Source organism: Canis lupus, chromosome 5 (genome assembly GCF_003254725.2).
Source record: "Canis lupus dingo isolate Sandy chromosome 5, ASM325472v2, whole genome shotgun sequence".
NCBI classification, from domain to species: domain Eukaryota; kingdom Metazoa; phylum Chordata; class Mammalia; order Carnivora; family Canidae; genus Canis; species Canis lupus.
Window position 1 is genome coordinate 29,675,630 of NC_064247.1, and position 13,762 is coordinate 29,689,391.

The 13,762-nt window shown below is 37.4% G+C and overlaps 2 protein-coding genes across 16 annotated transcripts in view; one reads left to right on the forward strand and one right to left on the reverse strand.

Annotated features, from left to right (window-relative positions):
• The window catches only part of ANGPTL5 (angiopoietin like 5), a 135,857-nt gene that overhangs the window by 99,060 nt on the left and 23,035 nt on the right, over positions 1-13,762 (forward strand). The window lies entirely within an intron of this gene.
• Positions 1-13,762, reverse strand: part of CEP126 (centrosomal protein 126) — a 101,393-nt gene that overhangs the window by 83,247 nt on the left and 4,384 nt on the right. The window lies entirely within an intron of this gene.

Below are 13,762 nucleotides of genomic sequence, written 5' to 3' on the forward strand. Positions count from 1 at the left end.
GCAGCACCCACTACTGCTGCAGTAATAGGGGTCCTCCTGCAGCAGGTGTCCATGGAGGCTGAGTGGGGTGCCCAGACATTCCCTCCATCTGTCAGCACTGAGGTAGTGTCCACCCCCACACTCCTTCCCCAGCAGGCATGATGCCAGAGAGAGCCAGCTAAAGCTGATAGTTTAAGGAAGTTCCAGAGTCTCATAAGGTAATAGGACAATGCCCAGGTTTTAACAGAAAAACCAGTTATTCCAAGAACCAGGAAGATCTCAAGTGAGTGAAAAAGGACAATAGGTGCCAACAACAAAATGACAGAGACGTTAGGATTATCTGACAAAGATTTTTTTTAAAGATTTTATTTAGGGATCTCTGGGTGGCGCAGCGGTTTGGCGCCTGCCTTTGGCCCAGGGCGCGATCCTGGAGACCCGGGATCGAATCCCACGTTGGGCTCCCGGTGCATGGAGCCTGCTTCTCCTTCTGCCTATGTCTCTGTCTCTCTCTCTCTCTCTCTGTGTGACTATCATAAATAAATAAAAATTAAAAAAAAATAAAGATTTTATTTATTTATTTATGAGAGACACACACAGAGAGAGAGAGAGAGAGAGGCAGAGACACAGGCAGAGGGAGAAACAGGCTCCATACAGGGTGCCTGACATGGGACTCAATCCCGGGTCTCCAGGATCATGGAGAAGGCGTGTTGAAGGCAGCACTAAACCACTGAGCCACCTGGGCTGCCCTCTGACTAAGATTTTAAAGCAGCCATGGTAAAAGTGCTCCATGAGCAATTCTGAACATGTTTGCAAATGGAAAAATAGAAAATCTCAAAAACATAAGATATAAAGAATCAATATAAAGAACAATTGAAAATTTTAGAAATGAAAAAAAAATAACTAAAATTTAAATCAGTAGATTAGGAGACTGAACAAAAAAAGATGTCAGTACTCCCCACACCACCTAGATATAAAGGTATGAGGTAATTCCTGTAAAAATCTCATCAATGTTTTTTGCTGATATAGGTAAGGTTATTCTAAATTATATACACAAAGGCAAAGGATTTAGAATACCTAAAACCACCCTGAAAAAGAATAAAGTGGGAGGGATCAGTCTATGTGCTTTGAAGACTGACCCTGCACCTACACAATCACAATTACACAGCTACATAATCACAATCAAAAACTGAAGTATTGGTGGAAGAAGCATAGACATATAGATGAATAGAGAACCCAGAAACAGATCCACATGAATATATGCTCAACTGAATTCTGATGGAGGGTCCTGAGTCTCATATCTTATTCAAAAATTAAGTCAGGGCAGCCTGGGTAGCTCAGCGGTTTAGCACCACCTTCCGTCCAGGGTGTGATCCTGGAGACCCAGGATCGAGTCCCATGTCGGTCTCCCTGCATGGAGCCTGCTTCACCCTCTGCCTGTGTCTCTGCCTCTCTCTCTCTCTGTCTCTCAAGAACAAATAAATAAAATCTTTAAAAAAGTCATAAAAAATTAATTCAAAATGATTCATGGACTTAACCATAAAACACAAAAATAAAAACTTGTAGGAAAAAACAGGAGAAATTTTCAGGATCTAGGGTTAAGCAAAGAGTTCTTAGACTTGATATCAAAGCACAATCTATAAAAAGAAAGGCAGATAAACCAGTCTTTATAAAAATAATAATTTTTGCTTCAGGAAAGAACCATTGAAGAAGATGAAAAGCTCCAGAGTAGAAGTTATCTGCAAACTGCCATGTCTGACAAAGTACCTAGGATGTATACAGTTCTCTGAAACTCAACAGAAAAAAGTAATCTGATTAGTAAATATACAAAAGATATTAACAGAAATTTCATTAAAGAGGGTAAGCAGATAGCAAATAAGTGCATGAAAAAATACTGCGCATCACTAGCCATGAGGGAAATGAAAATTAAAAATACAATGGAATAATACTATACGCCCATAAAAATGGCTAAAATAAAGAACACTAACACCACCAATGCTAGTGAGGGTGTGGGAAACTGGCATCAATCTGACAATGTTCACGGGAACACTGAAACACAGTTTGGCAATTTCTTAACACACTTATGTAACCACCATATGATCCAACAATTGTACTTCCAGTCATTTATCCAAAGAAACAAAAACTTAAATTCATACAAAAACCTATATGTGAATACTTATAGCAGCTTTATTCACAGTAACCCAAACTTGAAATTACCCAGATGTCCTTCAATGAAGGAATGACTAAACAAACTGGTGTATCCACATCATGGAAAACACTCAGCAATTAAACAAAATGAACTATTGATGATGCAACAATCTGGACGAAGCCCAGGGTACTGTGCTGAGGTAAAAAAGTCAACCCCAAAAGGTTACATACAGTATGACAGCATTTATGTAATACCCTAGAGTGAAAAAACTATAGAAATGAGGGCAGATTAGTGATTTCCAGGGGTAGGAGTGGGAGGGAGGTGGGTGTCACTTTAAAAGGGTAGAGAATCTTTGTGACAATGCAAATGTTCTGTTATCTTGACTATAAAGATGTTATCATTCTAGTTATGAGACTGAACTATAGTTTTGCAAGATGTTATTATTGGGGGAACTGAGTAAAGGGTATAACTGGATCTCTATTATTTTCCTACAACTGCTTATGAATCTATAATTATCTTAAAGACTTCAATTTTTAAAAAAGAGCAATTTCAGCTAACAGTGAGAGAGAAAATCTTAAATAGATAAACGCACCAAGCTTACCTGTCAGCCTACTATTATGAACTAAATAAAGCTTAGCCGCTCAAGGGCAAAACAGCAAGATAACAGGGTAGAACACTTGATGCTTCTAATAGTCATCCTAGGGCATAAAGGAAATCTCAAACAATATTTACTATAATCTGTATAAAAATCACAGAAATGTGTACCATAATTTAGAAAGATTCATATTAAAAAGGTTACAGTTTCATAATCCCTAAGTATTCTTTCATGCAGCCCTGTAAGTAACAGGACTTCTTAGGCTTCTACTGACCCTACTTACTGAGTCACAGCCCTGCCTCTGGGCTTGTTGTATTCTCCCCAGGTCAATAAAACAACTCTCTTCTTGTTTTCTCTCCTCCAACCCTTTGCTGTAATGAGCTAAAAGAGAAATCTGATCGTGACACTGATTTCTTCCTTCAACAGCATCTCCCGGGGATAGGGTTTAATCTCTTTGATCGGCACAGAAGTTATGTTACAAAATGTCTATTAGCTCTATAACTTTGTCTCTTGACACTCTTCCACATTTTCCTGTGTAACTCTCATCACATTTTGTCTTATGTCTCATGATATTAAACTTTTTCACAAATTGTCCTCTTTGTGTTAAACACCCCTGCCCAGAGGACCTCTGAGGACCCCGGATGACTCCCGGCCATCTCATAAGACTTTATATTTCCAGGAGTTCTGTGTCCTGAGAGTGTGCTCCCATAGAACCGCATGGGCGATCGTCACAGTGTTCAGTGTCTGGCACTGCCATCCTTCACCACTTCGCTATTGGAAACTTCATGCATTTTACTCTTTATTCTTTAGTATTTGAAATTTTTAAGACTTCTGGCAAGTTTGAATAAATGACTGCCCTCTAAAACACTTTTAAATGAAGAAAAATTACTTGTAAACACCCTAAATTCCTTTAATTTTCTATTAATATACCATGCATAATACACTCACAGATATTTACACATACTGACATCTAACCTTATTTGAACCTACGTATATATTTTTAGCTTACAATATATATATCCACATATGGAGGAGGTTTGATAAATATGACTTACGGCTTCAAGTATAATTCCATCTTATATTTTCTAAGGGTACCCATTTCCTGTTTCACAGGAAACTTCAAACTGCATTATTTTCACAAATAGATAATGCAGATACCCCATATTCTTGTTCACTAGATAATTCATGATTCTTCAGATAATTTCCTTCTACCTTTAGGATATTTAAGGAATCTTTTTTATTGTAGATTTTAGTGACTCTTCCAAAGTGTTCACCTGTCATTTATTATCCAGTAGTCTTTCTTCTATTTGGGCAATTTTCCCCATTGTGTCCTTTTTTCTCTTATTCTGCTGGTTACATAGAAATTTTTTTTAATTTATTTTTTATTGGTGTTCAATTTGTCAACATACAGAGTAACACCCAGTGCTCATCCTGTCAAGTGCCCTTTCAGTGCCCACCACCCAGTCAGCCCCACCCCCGCCCACCTCCCCTTCCACCACCCCTAGTTCCTTTCCCAGAGTTAGGAGTCTTTCATGTTCTGTCTCCCTTTCTGATATTTCCCACTATTTTTTCTCCTTTCCCCTTTATTCCCTTTCACTATTTTTTATATTCCCAAAATGAATGAGACCATATAATGTTCTTCCTCCTCTGATTAACTTATTTCACTCAGCGTAATACCCTCCAGTTCCATCCACGTCGAAGCAAATGGTGGGTATTTGTCGTTTCTAATGGCTGAGGAATATTCCATTGTATACATAAACCACATCTTCTTTATCCATTCATCTTTCGATGGACACTGAGGCTCCTTCCACAGTTTGGCTATTGTGGACATTGCTGCTAGAAACATTGGGGTGCAGGTGTCCCGGCGTTTCATTGCATCTGCATCTTTGGGGTGCAGTGCAATTGCTGGGTCGTAGGGCAGATCTATTTTTAACTCTTTGAGGAACCTCCACACAGTTTTCCAGAGTGGCTGCACCAGTTCACATTCCCACCAACAGTGCAGGAGGGTTCCCCTTTCTCCACATCCTCTCCAACATTTGTTGTTGCCTGCCTTGTTAATTTTCCCCATTCTCACTGGTGTGAGGTGGTATCTCATTGTGGTTTTGATTTGTATTTCCCTGATGGCAAGTGATGCAGAGCATTTTCTCATGTGCTTGTTGGCCATGTCTATGTCTTCCTCTGTGAGATTTCTCTTCATGTCTTTTGCCCATTTCATGATTGGATTGTTTGTTTCTTTGCTGTTGAGTTTAATAAGTTCTTTATAGTTCTTGGAAACTTGTAGATTCAAGTTTTATCAAACTTTATCTAATATGTCATTTGCAACTATCTTCTCCCATTCTGTAGGTTGTCTCTTAGTTTTGTTGACTGTATCCTTTGCTGTCCCAATAGTTCATTTTTGCTTTTGCTTCTTTTGCCTTTGTGGATGTATCTTGCAAGAAGTTACTGTGGCTGAGTTCACAAAGCATGTTGCCTGTGTAGGATTTTGATGGAATCTTGTCTTACATTTAGATCTTTCATCCATTTTGAGTTTATCTCTGTGTATGGTGCAAGAGAGTGGTCTAGTTTCATTCTTCTGCATGTGGATGTCCAATTTTCCCAGCACCATTTATTGAAGAGACTGTCTTTCTTCCAGTGGATAGTCTTTCCTCCTTTGTCGAATATTAGTTCACCATAAAGTTGAGGGTCCACTTCTGGATTCTCTATTCTGTTCCATTGGTCTATGTGTCTGTTTTTGGGCCACTACCACACTGTCTTGATGACCACAGCTTTGTAGTACAACCTGAAATCTGGCATTGTGATGCCCCCAGCTATGGTTTTCTTTTTTAAAATTCCCCTGGCTATTTGGGGTCTTTTTTGATTCCACACAAATCTTAAATAATTTGTTCCAACTCTCTGAAGAAAGTCCATGGTATTTTGATAGGGATTGCATTAAACGTGTAAATTGCCCTGGGTAACATTGACATTTTCACAATATTAATTCTTCCAATCCATGAGCATGGAATATTTTTCCATCTCTTTGGTTACACAGGAATTTTATCTGATCATCTCAACTTTTAAGTCCAAGTGCTTACATTAGTATCTTTAAACTCCCTGAAAATTGAGTTGGGTTCAAGACAGTAGCTTAGCAGATCTTGCACTACATCCTCCGTGGACACAAATCTACAACTACATGAGGAATCATCCCTGAGAGGGAGTTGGAAGTGGAATGAATAGGGTTTCCACAGCAATGGATAAAGGGACAGCATCACTATGGGAAAGAGCAGAAACAGGAATCCACCAGAGGAAAACCGCACCTAGTTGCTGTCAGTCATCATCAGAAGGGATACAAAGATTTGGGATGTTTTCCTGAGGAGTGAGGTTCCAGCTTTACATCAGGTGCTCCAAACCTTAGATCCTACCCAGGAGAGATAAGCCCCCAAAACTGGGCTTTAAAAATCAACAGCGATTATGTTCAGGATTCTCTTAATGGGGTTTTTCAGACTCCCAACACCAGTCTGCACTGTGCACAGACAGCAGGTGCTCACCCCTGGGACTGAGACAGTGACAGAACCATTTCTGCAGTCTCAGTGACCTTCCTAATTCTAGCCCTGGGGAGCAGCCTTTGGAAATCCCCCACTAATCTGCTGCTGGTGCAGTGGGTCCGTGTGTGCATGATCAGGAGTGTGCTTCCAAGCTGGGTTGGGAGCCATCCCTGCCAGCTGACACATGGTGGCCATCAGAGCTGCTTCCTGCAGCCAGACTGAGCCCCGGGCCTGCCCACTGGCATGCAGCTATGGCCTCAGCACACTGGAGTGCTCAGTCCAAACAGGGAACAGTCCTTGAGTCTTTGTTCTGGTGACCAGGGGAGACCATACCTCTAGGCCTCACAGGATATCTCTTCCACAAGGTCACCCCTTCCAGCCTGGAAGAGGCTGCTGCCTTACTAAGTATATAGAAACAGACACAAAGCATTAGGAAAAATGAGAAGCAACACAAGGATATTCCACAAGAAAGAATGAGATAGTACCTCAGAAAAAACTCAATGAAAGGGTGATAAGCAATCTACCTGATAAAGAATTCAAAGTCATGGTTATGAAGACGTTCACCAAACTTGGGAGAAGAACCCATGAACAGTGAGAACTTCAACAAAGAGAAACATAAAGTAGCAAAGAGAAGTTGTAACTGCACTGAACTGAAAACCACACCAGAGGGCTCAACAGCAGCCTGAGTGAGGGAGAACAAACCAGTGAGCAGGAAGACAGAGCTGGGACACACACAGACTCAGTGGCAAAGTAAAAGTGGATTAAGAACAGTGCAGACAGGGGTGCCTGGGAGGCTCAGTTGTGACCTTGGGGTCCTGGGATTGAGACCTACTGTCAGGCTCTCTGATCACCATGGAGTCTGCCTCTCCTCTTCCCTCTCTGCTCTCCCTTTCTCTCTCCAATAAATAAATAAAATCCTTAAAAACAAAAACAAAACCAGTGAAGACACCTTAAAGGACCTTTGGGACAAGAGCACGCAGAATGACATTTGTGTTATAGAGAACCCAGAAGAACATGACATACAGAAAGAGCCAGAAAAATTATCTGAGATATCATAGCTGAAAAATTCCTTTACTGGGGAAGGAATCAGACACCCAAGTCCACGAAGCCCAGAGAGTTCCATATAAGATGAACACAAAGAAATCCATACCAGACATATTATAATTAAAACGGTAAAAGTTAAGGATAAAGAGAATCCTAAAAGCAGCAAGGGAAAAACAATTTGTTACATACAAGGGAAACTCCATAAACTCTCAGCAGATTTTCTTTTTTTTTTTTTAATTTTTATTTATTTATGATAGTCACAGAGAGAGAGAGAGAGAGGCAGAGACACAGGCAGAGGGAGAAGCAGGCTCCATGCACCGGGAGCCCGACGTGGGATTCGATCCCGGGTCTCCAGGATCGTGCCCTGGGCCAAAGGCAGGCGCCAAACCGCTGCGCCACCCAGGGATCCCTAAATGGCCTAAATTCACCAATGAAAAGACAGAGTAACTGAATAGATGAAAAATCAAGACCTATCTATATGCTGCCTAGGAGAGACTAACTTCAGAAATAAAAACATTCAGAAGGTAAAGGATGGAAAAAGATATTCCACGCAACTGAAAATGAAAAGAAAGCTGGAGTAGCTATACTCTTATCAGACAAAATAGACTTGAAAACAAAGACTGTCACTTGAGGCAAAGAGGGTACTGCATAATGATAAAAGAGGTCAATCCAACAAGAAAGTATAACATTCATAAATACATATGTACCCAATATAGAAGTACAAAAATATATAAAGCAAACATTAACAGACCCAAAGACAGAAATTGAGAACAATACACTTATAGTAGGAAACTTTAAAACCCAAGTTTCATTAGTGGATAGATCTTTCAGACCAAAAAATCAACAAGGTAACATCAGCCTCAAAAACACATGAGATGGACTTAATAAAATATATATAGAATATTCCACCAAAAACAGAAGAATACATATTTCTCTCAAGTGCACATAAAATATTCTCTAGGATAGATCACACATTGGACCACAAAATCAGTCTCAATAAATTCAAGAAGATTAAAATCATTATCAAGCATCTTTTCGAACCGTATTATATAAAATCAGAAGTAAATTACAAGAAGAAAAATGGGAAAGCTACAAATATGTGGATATTAAACAACATGTTACTGAGCAATATTGGGTAACAGAAGAAATCAAACAAGAAATTAAAAAAAATACTGAGAAACAAATGAAAACAGAAATATGACATACCAAAATCTATATACACCAAAAGTGATTCTAAGATGGAAGTTCATAGCAATACAAGTCTAACTCAAAAAACAAGAAAATACAAGTCTAACTCAAACAATCTAACTTTATACCTCAAGGAACTAGAAAAAGAAGAACAAAGTCCCAAACTAGTAGTAGGAGGAAAATAATAAAAATCAGAGCAGAAAGAAATGCATAGAGTCTAAAAGGACAACAGAAAAGATCAATGAAACTAAGAGCTGGTTCTTTTTAAAAGATAAACAAAATCAGCAAACCCTTAGCTAGATTACCAAGAACAGAAGAGAGAGACTCAATTCAAATACAATTAGAAATAAAAGAACTGACATTTCAGATATATAAAGGATCTCACAGATTACTAGGAGCAATTATACTTCAACAAATTGGAAAATCTAGAAGAAATGGATAAATTCCTAGGAACATGCAATCTTCTAAGACTGAATCATAAAGAAACAGAAAATTAGAACAGACCAGCTATTAGTAAGGAGAATGAATCAGTAATAAAATAAATCTCCCCAAAAAACAGAAGTTCAGGACCAGACAGCTTTACTGGTATATTCCACCAAATATTAAAAGAAGATTTATTACCTATACTTCTCAAACTCTTCCAAAAATATTGAAGAGGAAGGAAAGTTCAAACGATTCTACAAGACCAGCACTGCCCTGATACCAAAACCAGACAAGGACATCAAAAAAGAGAAACTACAGGCCAATATCCTAGATGAACATAGATGCAAAAATCATCAACAAATATTAGGAAACCAAATCCAACAACACATTAAAAGGATCACGCACTAGAATCAAATGGGATATATTCCAAGGATGCAAGAATGGTTCAACATCTGCAAATCAATCACTACATTAACAAAATGAAAGTGTATGTTCATCTCAATAGATGCAGAAAAAGCATTTGACAAAATTCAACATTTATGATAAAAACTCTCAGCAAAGTGGGTATAGAGGGAATGCACCTAAACATAATGAAAGACATATATGACAATCCCACAGCCAAAGTCAATGGTGATCCTCTAAGAACAGGAACAAGCTACGGATGCTCACTCTTGGTCCTATTATGCAACAGAGTACTAGAAGTCCCAGTCATGACAATTAGGCAAAGAAAAAAAGAGCATTCAAATCAGAAAGATAAACAAAACTGTCACCATGAGCAGGTGACGTGATATTATACATAGAAATGGATGGATCCTAAATGATGGATCCTAAAGAATCCATCAAAAAACTGTTAGAATAAATAAATTCAATAAAGTTGCAGGATACAAAATCAATACACAGAAATCCATTGCATTTCTATACACTAATAATGATGCATCAGAAAGATAAGAAAACAATCTCATTTACAATTGCATGAAAAAGAATAAAATATCTGGTAATAAGTGTAACCCAAGGGGATGAAAGCCCACTGAAAACTATAAGACACTGGTGAAAGAAACCAAAGAAGATGCAAATAAATGCAAAGATATTCTATGTTCACAGATTAGAAGAATTGATATTGCGAGAATACCATGTAATACTACATAATACATAATAATACAGATTCTATGTAATCCATATCAAAATACCAATGGCATATTTTATAGAAACAGAATAATTCTAAAATTTGTATGGAACCACAAAAGATCTCAAGTAGTCACAAATAGTCTTGAAAAAGAACAGAGCTGAACTATCACACTCCCTGATATCAAAAAATACTACAAACCTATAGTAATCAAAACAGTATGTTACTGGTATAAAAACAGACATACAGATTAATGGAACTGGATTGAAAACCCAGAAATAAACACACATTGTTTACAATTAATCTATGACAAAAAAAGCCAAGAACATTGAAGAAAGGACAGTCTCTTCAATTAATGGTGCTGAGGAAACTGAACTCATGCAAAAGAATGAAACTAGATCACTGTCTTCTACTACACACAGAAACTAACTTAATATGGATTAAAGACTTGAAGGTAAGACCTGAAGCCATAAAACTTCTAGAAGAAAACATAGGTAGGAAGCTCCTTGATATTACCACAGCTATTGTTTTTATGATTTGACACCAAAACCAAAGGGACAAAAAAAAAAAAAAAAAAAAAAAAGCAAAAGTAAACAAACGGGACTCTATCAAACCAAAATAGTTCTGCACAGCAAAGGAAACTATCAACAAAATGAAAAGGCAACCTGCTGAATTGTACACCATATATCTGAATCTCAAACCATATACCCACTAAGGGGTTAACATCTAAAATAGATAAAGAATTCATGCAACTCAAGAACAATAAACAACCTTGTTAAAAATGGGCAGAGGCGGGGACGCCTGGGTGGCTCAGTGGTTGAGCGTCTGCCTTTGGCTCAGGTGGTGATCCCAGGGTCCTTGGATCAAGTCCTGCATTGGGCTCCCCACAGGGAGCCTGCTTCTCTTTCTGTCTATGTCTCTGCCTCTCTCTGTGTGTCTCTCATGAATAAATAAATAAAATCTTTAAAAAATAAATGGGCAGAGGGTCTGCCCATTGAAGAGACATTTTCCCAAAGAAGACATACAGATGGCCAACAGGCGTATGTTAATCAATGCCATTAATTATTAGAGAAATTCAAATCAAAACCCCTATAAGAAATCACCTCACAGAATGGCTATTATCAAAAAGACAAGAAGTCACAAGCATTGGAGAGGATATGGAGAAACAGGAACCCTTACCCACTGATGTGACTGTAAATTGGTACAAACACTATGGAAATCCATATGGAGATTGTTTAATAAATGAAGAATAGAACTACCATAGGATCCAGCTATTCCATTTCTGGGTATTTATCTAAATAACATAAAAAGAGTTATTTATTTATTTATTTATTTATTTATTCATTCATTCATTCATTCATTCATTCATTCATTCAGGAGAGGCAGAGAGAGACAGAGGCAGAGACAGAGGCAGAGGGAGAAACAGGCTCCATGCAGGGAGCCCGACGTGGGACTCAATCCTGGGACTCCAGGATCACATCCTGAGCCAAAGGCAGATGTTCAACCGCTGAGCCACCCAGGCGTCCCAAAAAGAGTAATTTAAAAAATATATACATTCTTATGTTCATTGCAGCATTATTTACAATTAGTCAAGATATTGAGTGCCTCTGAGGGGGGCACTTGACGGGATGAGCACTGGGTGTTATTCTGTATGTTGGTAAACTGAACACCAATAAAAAATAAATTTATTATTTAAAAAAAGATATTGAGTGCCGATTGATAAAGGAATGAATAATGAAGATATATTCATACATTGGAATACTACGCAGCCATAAAATATAATGAAATCTTGCCACTGGTGACAGCATGGAAGAAACTTGAGAGTATTATGCTAAGTGAAATGAATCAGAAGGACAAAAACAAATGCCACATGGTTGCACTCATATCAGAAATCTAAAAATACAAATTGAAGAAACAAAATTAAGACAAACTAAAAAAAAATCTGAGGCTCCTTTCGTACACTTCTTCAATTTCTTTTCCTTATGAAGTCACATTAAATCAGACTGCCATTTCTAAAGTTAATAATAAACAAAATTTTTTTTCCTGATACAATGTTTAATCATTCGTACTCAACCAGCTATGCTTGTTCAGTAAATAAATGTCTGTTCAGTTATTGATCAAAGATAGTGCCACAATTGAAAATTTAAAAAATGTAGGAAATAGTAATTCCTTTATGTGTGTGTATCTTAAGATCATGTGGTCTACACAGCAGCATATTAGAAACTATGTGAGGATGTGCTCCAGAGAACTAATATTATAAAACAAAACAAAAGGGATGCAATAGAGGCAAGAGCAAAAAAGGGAAGTCCTAGAATGGCAATTATGCATTAGGCCTAAAGATAATCATACATACTCCGGCAGGATCTACTGAAGGTAGGGAGGAAGGTAGACATCTTGGAGTAAAACAATGGGGACTCCATTATATAGACACTGAATGAGAGAATGTAATAAAAACATGAGAAAAATACTAGCAAATACAAAAGGCAGGCAGTAGTAAATAATAAGAAAATTAAAATGTGTGTGACTTTAAACAATTAATGGCAATAAATATAGAGAACTTGATGCTGTGAATATTCTCCTCTGAAAACTACAGGGAACACAGCACATTTTAATGTCAAAATGTACTCACTAAGAGTAGAAGGAGAATGTCTTTGCTTGTAAAAAAAAAAAGTAGTTTTTAAAGAAAAACCACATGACCATAATGTGAGCGGACAGCATAAACTTAGATGATGTAAAACATAAATGGATAGATAACGGCAAGGCCAAAAAGGCCTTGATAAACCTAATGATAAACATATTTTGAAATTCCTAAGTATACAATAATTTGGACTCCTTTCTAAAAATTAAAATGATTAAAATTTTAAAATTTTTTATGTTTTTACACAGCACCCTAGGGTAACAGAAAAATAAAACATAAATTATATTGGAAAATGTTCTGATTCTTGGAATCGTAAGCCTGAATTTCTCTTCTTTCTACATCAGAATTCTGTTTTTCTTGATAAGAAAAGTGTTTGATGAGAGAAGAAAGGAAGACACTTTGTGCTATTTTACCAAGGAACTCAATTATTAGAAAAAACGCAATTGACAGATTTTAATTATTAAACAACAAAATAAATTAAATAAGGAAGAAGCACTATTGGCCAGACAGTATGATAAATATTTTTCACATATTTTCAACCATTCTTAATATCATATTTTTGCTCTACATAGCTATCCCTTGAAATAGATTTTATTAATGCCAGTCATAACTGAGAAACTGAGGAGCAGAGAGATTAAATAAGTTGCTCTAACTCATGGAATGGGGATTTAAACCTAGGTCTCTGACTCCAGAACCCATGACTGTTTCAACATACGATTATGCATCTTTATTGAACACCTGCTGTGTGCTTTTATAGGCCCCCAGGTAGGAGAAAAACAGTAAGACACCAATACAAAACAAGAAACAAGCTTCATTAAGTAACTTCATTACACCAGACAATGAAAGAGTTAATCTAAGGAGAAATATGATGTCAGAAAAAAGTTACAGGTAAACAATTTTGTATTTTCCAAATGGGATTTGCAACACGCGTCCAATGATGTAGTTCATACACTCTAGGGATTTGCTGCTATTGACAAAATACAGACAAGGTAGCCAACACATTAACAATCCGTCTAAAAAACAAAATCTAATCATTCAAAGAAACCTTGAAAAATGGTATGCAGTAACTGGATGGTTTATATTTTTACTTTATTAGGCTTCCAGT